Genomic DNA, 11464 nt, shown 5'->3' with positions numbered 1-11464 from the left:
GGAAATCTTGAAAAGATGTGCCGTACTCTTGAAGACCAATACAGTGAACTGAAGACCAAGAATGATGAAAATGTCCGTCAAAACAATGACATGTGTGCACAGAAAGCACAGCATTTTCACACTGACGGCAATTTCTTACATCAGGCCAAGAATGCCCTTAATGCCCTTAACTTCAATCAGCCCGTAATGACTGTGATCTGCTGAGGGAGCAGTTTGAGGAGGAGCAGGAGGCAAAGGCTGAGCTGCAGCGTGGAATGTCCAAGGCCAATAGTGAAGTGGCTCAGTGGAGAACCAAGTATGAAACTGATACCATCCAACGCACTGAGGAGTTTGAGGAATCCAAGTACGTACAGTTTAAAAGTTTACCATTCAAAAAAACATTAAGTGAGAACAAATAAATGTCTAGAAGTAACGCAATACAGCAGTCAACATAATCAGTGCCAACATGGATTGTTAAAGTTTTTACTGAGACCAATCACACCCTTTTCAAACAGGAAAAAGCTTGCCCAGCGCCTCCAGGAGGCTGAGGAGCAGATTGAGGCTGTCAATTCCAAGTGTGCTTCTCTGGAGAAGACCAAACAGAGGCTCCAGAGTGAGGTGGAGGACCTCATGACTGATGTGGAGAGAGCTAATAGCCTGGCTGCCAACTTGGACAAGAAGCAGAGAAACTTTGACAAGGTAACGTGTCCTTCTGTCAACTATACTCTGTAATCAAAGATACACTCATTTGATCCGCTTTTGTACTGATAAACAACTAAGCAAATAAATACCTTTTGGGGCGGCAGTAGCTCAGTCTGTAGGGACTTGGGTTGGGAACCGGAGGGTCGCCGGTTCAAGTCCTGGTGCGGACCAAATATGGATGTTGGTCTGGTAGCTGGAGAGGTACAAGATCACTTCCTGAGCACTGCAGAGGTGCCCTTGAGCAAGGCACCAAACCCCCTACCCACCACCAGCTCAGGAGCGCCTCCCGGGGGCAGCTCCGCCACTCTGACATCTCTCCATTAGTGCATGTCCATAGGATCCTGTTTGTGCATGTGTGTATATTTCAGCTTATGTGTGTGTTGCATGATTAACAGAGTGTACAAACAGAATTTCCCCTTGCGGGATCAATAAAGCAAATCTTAATCTTTTAAGGTGTTGGCAGAGTGGAAACAGAAGTATGAGGAGGGTCAGGCAGAGCTTGAGGGAGCTCAGAAAGAGGCTCGTTCTCTCAGCACTGAGCTGTTCAAGATGAAGAACTCATATGAGGAAGCTCTGGATCAGCTGGAGACCATGAAGCGTGAAAACAAGAACCTGCAACGTGAGTTCTTACTACATACTACAGAAGCATTGTATTACAGTGTTTATTTCTAACATACAGTATTTAATACATACAAAACATTTAAGGCTTAACAATACAAAACACATGAATCTCTCTGCAGAGGAGATCTCTGATCTCACTGAACAGATTGGTGAGACTGGCAAGAGCATCCATGAGCTGGAGAAGTCCAAGAAGCAGGTGGAGACTGAGAAGTCTGAGATCCAGACAGCTCTTGAAGAGGCTGAGGTACAATTGTTCAGGGGAACTCCTCTGAAAGACAATTTAAATCGTGGACAAATTTATTTTAAAGAATGAAGATTTATATATGAATTATTTACTTTCATTAGGGAACTTTGGAACATGAAGAGTCCAAAATCCTGCGTGTCCAGCTTGAGCTCAACCAGATTAAGGGTGAGGTAGACAGGAAGCTGGCTGAGAAGGACGAGGAGATGGAGCAGATCAAGAGGAATAGCCAGAGGGTGATTGACTCCATGCAGAGCAATCTGGACTCTGAGGTCAGGAGCAGGAATGATGCCCTGAGAATCAAGAAGATGGAGGGAGACCTGAATGAGATGGAGATTCAGCTGAGCCACGCCAATCGCCAGGCTTCTGAGTCCCAGAAGCAGCTGAGGAATGTTCAGGCACAGTTGAAGGTATTGTAGCCCACAGATTTTGTGCAAAGATTGTCAGTTCACTTAAACTCTGGCATTCAAGGGAATATTTAAAAATTTTCACTAGGATGCACAACTGCACCTTGATGATGCTGTCAGAGCTCAGGAAGACCTCAAGGAACAGGCTGCTATGGTAGATCGCAGGAACGGTCTCATGGTTGCTGAAATTGAGGAATTAAGAGCTGCTCTGGAACAGACTGAGAGAAGTCGCAAAACTGCTGAGCAGGAGCTGGTGGACGCAAGTGAGCGTGTTGGACTTCTGCACTCTCAGGTGAATTTGGATTAATATATGTACTGATTAACTTTTAACTTTACAAATCAGTCTTTTTATCTCATGAAACTATTCCCTATTCTTTTAGAATACAAGCCTTATGAACACCAAGAAGCTTGAGTCTGAGCTGGTCCAGGTCCAGAGTGAAGTTGATGACACAGTTTAGGAAGCAAGGAATGCAGAGGAGAAGGCCATCACTGATGTAGGTTTTAAAAGAAATGCTTTTTTACTCCTGCTTAATGTGTCTTAATAAAGTAATTCTTATCAACATTAAATGCTGTCTCCTATAGGCTGCTATGATGGCTGAGGAGCTGAAGAAGGAGCAGGATACCAGTGCTCACCTGGAGAGGATGAAGAAGAACCTTGAGGTTGCTGTCAAGGATCTGCAGCACCGCCTGGACGAGGCTGAGAATCTGGCCATGAAGGGTGGCAAGAAGCAGCTCCAGAAACTTGAGTCTAGGGTGAGAATATCCTGTTAATAATTCTTACAACAGGGTCAAGACTTTGACATTTTTTTATTTACATTTCATGTTTGCTTTTTTCTGAAGGTTCGTGAGCTGGAGTCAGAGGTTGAGGCTGAGCAGAGACGTGGAGCTGATGCTGTTAAGGGTGTGCGCAAATATGAGAGGAGAGTGAAAGAGCTGACCTACCAGGTACAGTCAATTAGACATTTGGCATCAAATCATTATCACCTATCTATTATGTACAACATTTAAAAAATTAAAATATATCCAATCTTTTTTCAGACTGAAGAGGACAAGAAAAATGTTACCAGGCTGCAGGATCTGGTTGACAAGTTGCAGCTCAAGGTGAAGGCCTACAAGAGGCAGGCTGAGGAATCGGTAAGAGAGTTATTCATATTCATAAATAATATAGAGATAAAATGACAGAAATCTTTCAAACTAATCTAGCTTTTTGTACAGATTATATTATTTATGTATAAGTACAAGAAATGTAGATGAATGCAGCATCTATCACACTAAGCCATCATGGCACAAATATTGTACACACAAGTTATATACATAAGGTCACTATCATGCACCAAAAGTCTATCATATTAAAATCAGTGATCCTCTGAGTAAAATATTAAATTGTCACTAAAAGATGAACTTACTCTTGTTAACCAAATAATTATATATATATAAGAAAAGACCTTTAATATAAAATTGTAAAATTTTCAATACCTTTAAACCTTGTAAATGGTTTTCCAGGAGGAGCAGGCCAATGTTCATCTGTCCAAGTGCAGGAAGGTCCAGCATGAGCTGGAGGAGGCTGAGGAGCGTGCTGACATTGCAGAGACCCAGGTTAACAAGCTGAGAGCTAAGAGCCGTGACTCTGGCAAGGTAAATCAAACTTGTTTTGAAAATATGGAGATACTGTTGCCTTAAGTTTAATGAAATGAACATGCCTCAACACTTTTGTTTTTGTCTTCAGGGAAAAGAGGCCGAGTAAAGTTCCCTGGCTGATCATCTACTGTACATCTCATCATATAATATGATGTGAAACATGAAAATAAAATACACAAGCACTGGAAAACTGCTTTCTGTCTGATCCTTTTCTTCTTATTGCTTCCCCTGATAGAAAAGTGTAAAGACTGGTAATAGGTGCTATCCAGAAATCAAATACAAATGAGAAATAGTCATCTAGACAGCCTTATCAACAAATCAGAGTGATTGGATTTGATAATACTTTATTGTCAGACATGGTCTGAAATGTTTCTTGAATCACAGCGGCTCCATTTGCAACAAAAAAATTAAAGACAAGATGCAAAGATACAAAGATTTGACACAACATTCAAACACAAAACAGTCAAGACACAACACACTGAAGTCCTGCAGATTAATACTGTTGTGGATGAAGTCACCAGGCTTGAGCAGGAGCGCTTCCACAGAAAGGCAGTGTCTCAGGGCCGTCAAGGAGCGTGACCCGATGGGATGCTACTGTGAAAAGGCGCATCAGCTGGGCAGACATCTGGAGGACACCACAAGCCAGACTCAGCTTCCTGTGAAGGGCCGCCTACGACACCCTCCCATGCCCCCAGAACCTCACTCTCTGGTTTGGGAGCGAAGTCGGTTGCCCTTTGTGCAAAAACGGTAAGGCAAGCCTCCAGCACGTTATCGGGGCGCAAGGTGGTACTGACTAGGGGTGCAAACGAGTACTCGGGTAGGCCTACCCATTACCGGTAAATAATAATCGGTTACAAAAAAAATTTAATCAATAATCGTTTTGTAGTCCACATTTTTGTAAATGTTTCTTGTTACATTGTGGGTTCTTGGATAGGCCTAATTCAAAACTCAAAAAAAGGAGCACACTCAAACAGAAATAAAACTTCAGGTGCACGAGTGCAAAAAGAAAATAGATGACAAACAAAGCGCTGATAAAGGCTCTGTGCTGAAACGCGTCCGTTGTTGATCCGTACGCTGCTACCCTAACAAAATATCCCTTTAATTTACCCCCCTATGAATTCACAATGAACAAAAACTCCCAAACAAACGAAATATGCAATATGATCTACGAAAGTTCAGTTGAAATTGTCTTTTTAGTCCACAGAAAAATAACTTACATTTTGCGATTACCGCTTTACCCAGCCAAACCAATGACGTTTGATCATCCAGGACAGAGCAGCATAACTACATGTTTTTCTATATTTTGGAATTTTAGATCATTATTCTTTTAATAACTACAAAATGGAACAACCTTATAGGGAGAAATAGCTCATAGCGGACGGACGAGCGAGATTGAGCGAGTGTGTCATTACGCACAGAGGAGAAAGATGAAACAGTTCACCTTTTCTATTGTAACTTAATTTACCAGAGTAAAGTGTGCTCTACACTGCAGACTGTAGTCTTTGTTAACAGAATGTTGCTGTCAAAACAGCTTCAACGTGCGATGAGTGCGCATTGATGTCTGCACGTCCGGTCACCACACTCACTGCTCTAATTATAATAAAGTGTTAAAACGGTCATAAGATACGTCTGTGTGAATTTTTATTTGAGGTTTGCTGTCTGTTGAAGTAAGAAATTTCCTAATTTGAACGTTAATCCAAAGTAGGCCTATTACTAACAATTATTAAAATCCAGAAGATTCAAATGAATCAATAGATACAGTCGGAATCGCGTCATAGTTGGGGGCGGGGCCTCCCGTGGAGGAAAAGAATCACAGAAAAAAAAGAACTACAAAACGATTACTCGAGTACTCGCTTTTACAATGGGAATAGCAATCGATGAGAGAAAACTTTGCATTTCTGTACCCCTAGTACTGACCCAGGGTCGCTTCAGGTGGCTTGCCTGGCTCAAGCCCAGCCAAGCTGGCTGAGATCTTGGAGAGATGTAGGGTAGCAGCACACCGTATTCCAGAAACATCAAAGTCTACCCTAACTGCATTTGTCAAGCCAGGCAACACTCGTACATCAGGAACACCATACATAGACCTGGCAAAGAATGGCACATGATGGTATACCTCAGAAAGCAGCTGGTCTTCCCAAGAGAGATCACAATAACTACTCTCCAGCCCGACATCGTAGTCTGGTCCACTGTGGAGAAAAGGATCCTCATCATTGAGCTTACCATCCCCTGGGAAGAAGGCATGACAGCAGCCCATGAAAGAAAACATGAAGTTCTCCAAGCTGGCAGCGGAGTGCAGCAAGGCACGCTGGAAGGCTAGGGTCTATCCTGTGGAGGTCGGATGCCGGGGCTTTGTCAGCAGCTCGGTTGTCCAACTTCGAACCTGCGCAAAGCAATGAGGGAGTTCATCTACAGCAGTAGAAAAAGTCAGTTGGGGGCTGCTCCTCCGCCGGGAGATGTTCTGGCTTAAAGGTTGAAACATGAGTGAACGGTGGTTTCCAGCTGACGACCCTACTATGGTGGCCGGTAGGGGTCAAACGCGCAGCAACTGATGAAACGACATACATTTAGAAACGCTGCACATCCAAAAGCAAATGTAAACTACCACAACAAATGCAAAGTCTGAAACATGCTGCAAAGACACAAACGCGCTGCAAAAGAAACAAACGCGCTGCAAAAGAAACAAACGCGCTGCAAATAGGCAAAACAACTGCATAAGCATCAAACGTGCTGCAAGTACAGAAACGAAACTTAAGTCAAAACACACACAACCAAAGAACAACAGCAAACACAGAAACGCTGCAAGTTCAGCCTTAAACGGAAGTGCTCCAGGCCTGTAGGGGCGCTGTGGAACTGTTTATTTACGGGATAGAAGAGAGACAGCTAGGATCAGAAAGTTATGTTTAGATAGGGAAGTTGTATCATTGAAGACACAGGATAACTTCAATGTTCCTTAAACGCGGAGATAAAGCGGGATTTTGACATCGGGGACGAGAGCCGAGTGTGGGTCTGTGGCGGTAGCCCCGAGATGCCTGGAGCTAGTGCTAGCTCTGGGGCTATGAGCTCCAGCTGCAACTTCCCCTCTGTCCCTCTGCACCCGCTTTACCAGCCTGACACTTTGTGCTTTCGCCATCCCCGAAGTCTGTGTTGAACTCACTACTCATCTCTTTGCAACAGTTTAACATTCTCCCTGTCATCAAACACTGACACTTAACCCACGGAGAGCCCTCTGGCCCGGGCCTGACAAGTTAAATAAAAAGAGCCCATATTCTGCCCTTTTTGGGGTTTGTATATTTAATCTATGTACCTACTTTTGTACGTTCACAATAGCTAAGTCTGAAAAAAGTGTCTATTTTCATGTACTGCTCCTCCTTGCTCCCTCTACGCTCTGAGTCTGTCAGCTACACTCTGTTGAGGCCCCACTGTTAGACCCCACGTGGGCCAAGTCTGATCTGATTGGTCTGCCGATCCACTCTGTCGTTATTGGTCAGTTGCTCAGCACGGTTCTCGGAAATGTCCCGCCTCTTTTACCATATTGGGAATGCAGCCACTGGCTCCGTCCGAGGGGAGCATAAACATTAGCACCTTAGCACTACTGTGCTACCGCATATCGTGGGCGTGCTACAGAAGTTAACGGGCGTGCATCATGAGCTGCTGGGCTTGCCACAACGAGCCAATGGGCTTAGATCAGTGATCTCACACTGACAATGACGTCAGACTGACAAATTTTTATCGAGGGGGGCTAGAACCGAGCGTTACATGCGGCTAATGCTACAGCTAACAGGAGGACGTAGGAGAAGTTTCGTTTCTGTACTTGCAGCGTGTTTGTTTCTTTTGCAGTGCGTTTGTGTCTTTGCAGCGTGTTTCAGACTTTGCATTTGTTGTGGTAGTTTGCATGTGCTTTTGGATGTGCAGCGTTTCTACATATGCTGCGCGTTTTTCTAAATGTATGTCTTTTCATCAGTTGCTGCGCGTTGACCCCTACCGGCCACCGTACCCTACAGCTGACCATATGCACCGTAGGAGGTGCGACAGGCTGGAAAAGGCCAAGCAGAAACATCTAACCTGTGCAACAATCTTGAAGGCATTTTATGTAGATGTTCTCTATCTAATGAGCCTCAGCCTATCATTGAATTAGACTGCATATGGCCTTATGTAGATCAAACATCTGACGCAGGTTTAGAATTAAATAAACCTTCAGAGAAGGAATTATAATAAAAACCTTCACAAGCATGCAAGTATGATATAAATGAATTCAGGATTATACTGTATGTATTTATTGCTTTTTATTTTATTTTGACAGGTAAAAGAGGCTGAGTAAAGCACTCCAGTGGATGAGCTGTTTCTAATCATATAATATGATGTCAAATGTACCATAATAAAATATTTTCATTGCTTTTTATGATATTTTTTTATCCTATTGTGTGCTCAAAGAAAGCAAATGTCAAAATGTCAATCATTTGTGAAACACAATAGTATTCTCAATTGGAATGCAGTGTTTTCCATACAATCCGTAGCTGCCCGCCAGATTATCACCAAAAACCGCCACAGATTAATTTTTAATTTGTTCATAAAATTGCTGCGTGCACGAGAGAGCAGGGGAGAGAGTGCAGGCGCGCTATGAGTATTAAGCGCGTTATAGCTGCAGCCATTTTTCCCTGCTCCTCTCTCTGCTGTCATGACTGTGAGCACAACGGGGCACGCCGAGTAACAACTGCACAAAGACACACACACACACACACACACACACACACACACACACACACACACACACACACACACACACACACACACACACACACACACACACACACACACACACACACACACACACACACAGACAGACAGACAGACAGAGCGCCAGCCACCACACGCACCTGTTTACTTTTCTTGCAACAGCACACAGTTGATTCGTGATCTGTACTGACCTCTCTGACCGTGTCTGCAGCTAACTTAACAACAGCAACGTCTTCTCACAGCCTGCTAAATACATTTAGAGGAAGAAAACACATATTATGAATACAAACATAATATTGAAATATACCCTAAGATAACAGTAAAAAATAAAATAAATCCCCTATCCCCTGCAACCCCACCCCAAAAAAAATAAAAATATGACGATCACCTGCACCGCCACCCCGAACGTCACCACCCAGATATCGCGTCATTCTGTGGGAAACAATGGAATGGGTCACTACAAGGACATAGAGCTAAAGGTTGAACTGTTTTTAGGTCCAAAAATGCCAAAACACTTGGGAGGGTGTAAATCTCAAACATTTCAAGAATGAAGTGTGAAGTGTGCCCCCACTCACAAAAAATCTATTTCAGAGAAGGGAAAGATAAATCACTTTGTCTTCCTTAGAAGCCATCTATGGTGCCGGACACTACAATTAAAAATGTAGATAGTTCAACATGCCACACCTTTGGTGCTCACTTTTGGAGACGAGGGTTTTTATTTTAGTTAACAGAGAGCACAACCTTTCAGAGAATAATTTACCTCAACAATCTGAGATCAGTTTTCCTCTCAAAAAAGGAGACTAACCTAGAAAAACTCTGATTTGGTGTCAAATTGTTTCACTGACTTTATGGGTTTCATAACTAATTGATATTGTATTATGTTTGTAATCAAGTTTGTTTTTGTTCAGAGTTCTGGGCTCAAATTGAAAACAACAGTTATAAATGAAAAAAACGTGTTACAAATTCATTTGTTAGTTCTAATCAAAAAACCTCTACAATACATTGACAATGTTTTTGTTAAAGATTATTTGGTATCTACTATTAAGATAAAGATTTCCAGATAACTTTCAGTTTTAGTTTAGGTTTCATAAAAAAAGTCTTTACCATAGTCCTGCTCAAAACTTACTGAAGTCTAGGTTTTCCTGATGAGGTAGTGATTCATAGTTTATTTTTGGTCACCACTAAAGTGTAGCATGTCCTTGTAGAGCTTATATGCTGCACATGATTTGTGTTTGAATTCAAATTTTACATTTACAGAGATAACTGGTTGTCTTTTCATGATGACAAACTATTAAGAAACTTCCTAAGTGATCAGTTTAAAAAGCATGACCAGGTATACTTTCTAAAGAACCAAAGTGTTTCTTAATATTTGTCACATTGGATCAACATATTAACTAACTAAATATAGTAGCCTAACTTCTAAATATCTTAGTCGGATGGTAATTTTCGGGTTGTCATACATTTACAACTTGCTGTCAACAGACATTATATGGATGGATTATATTATCTGAATTATAAGTGCTGACATCTTTGGCTCAGTAGCGATTTATAAAAAGAGCACTTGAGAGTAGGCTATTAAAAGAAAATCATATTATCACTATAACGTGCATGCACTTATATCATGTTTAGGGACGCGTAACGAAATCCAGTACCAACACGTTTGGTACCTACCGAGCCGAAACACAACAGATTTCGGTGCTTTGTTTCGGTACCACTAACTAGTTATCAGAGTCGACATGCTCGACCTTCTCTGCCTTCACTGCTCAGTTATCTGTCCATTATTGCCCTACAGGGATCAGGAACGGGCATTACAGGCAACTGAAGCATTATCACATGGACCGTGATGTGAGAAAACATCATTAACGCTACCAGCAGCGGGTTAGCTCAAAGTTAGCTGACCTCGTAGCTGCCGTCCAAAACACGACACGCTCTGACTTCAGAAATGTTTAAGATGATGTTTCGCTTGTCCAAAGTCCAAGATGATTAAAATATGCGGGCTGTTGCAGTGACTCGTGTTCAAAGTGACGGCTAAAAGTGCTCTAACTCCCCTCAGTGTTATTGAAAATCACCCCCAAAGTGTAATACCGCTAAAGCGCAGTCAATTCGATGATAAACGCATTGTATTTCCGGAAGTTTCTTCACAATAAAAGTCCTCCTACGTTAAGTCTATGGAATGCTTTTATTTTGATGATGTCATATCAGACAATTGTGTGTTTTCAGGAGTAGCAACTTAACACAACTAACACAGGAGAGAAACAACTTTCTCGAAGTACAGAGATTCAGTGTGGAGTTACGATGTACTGACAACTGAACACACATTGACTTGTAAAAATATCTTCCCTGGTCTCAAAAACTGAACACAGTGACCTATAAAAAACCTAGATAGAATTGTGCCTCATGACCTTATGATATTTTAAAGATACAAGACAAATCTAATCTAATTGACATCATCAAAGAGAAGAATATTTATTTATTCTTCTCTTTGACTCTTCAATCATTCAATCATTTAAATGTTCAAGTTGGTTAGTTGAAAGTAGAGGGTAGATTAGTTTGTAGAAAGTTTCATTTATATTCTAGTTGGGTAAGGTTTATTTATGATTTTTTTAAATCACATAATAAATGTGGTGTATTTTATGAACTTTAAGTGTTTTTTTATTTAAGAGGACATGTGTTGCTCAATTTGAAGTTCTAAGTTGACCTTTAAATCAAAAAAGTGTTCTTTTTAATGTCGTCAACCATCATCTTGATTTTTGTTATTGCTTTATCCTAAAAGTATAAATTTAGACACCATTTAGACACTTGTACCATTTTATAAGTATCGATTAAGCAATGGTATCGGAAAAAGCCCAAACGATACCCAACCCTAATTACATAATTTAAAATAAGATAATTTCAATAACAAAATACTGTACAACTTTAACAATTACAAAAACAATTACTGATTAATAGTGATTAAATTATAGACTGTGTTCCTTTAGATTACAAATGTATTTATCAATTTCCTTTTTTAACCTATAAGCCTATTTCTAAATAAATGAATTGACTTCTGTAGAGCATGCAAGAGGCTGGAGAGCCTGTAGCTAATCTAAAGTAATGATCAAATAATAATCCAATGCTGGCCATACTAATGACACCTGAAACA

General features: G+C 41.3%; 1 pseudogene; it reads left to right on the top strand.

Moving 5' to 3' along the window:
* LOC132973422 (myosin heavy chain, fast skeletal muscle-like) lies at window positions 1–3781 on the top strand (annotated as a pseudogene).
* Window positions 3782–11464: the final 7683 nt, after the last annotated feature.

This window comes from Labrus mixtus, chromosome 4 (assembly GCF_963584025.1).
Source record: "Labrus mixtus chromosome 4, fLabMix1.1, whole genome shotgun sequence".
Lineage (NCBI taxonomy): Eukaryota > Metazoa > Chordata > Actinopteri > Labriformes > Labridae > Labrus > Labrus mixtus.
This window is presented reverse-complemented; position numbering and strand designations above follow the sequence as displayed.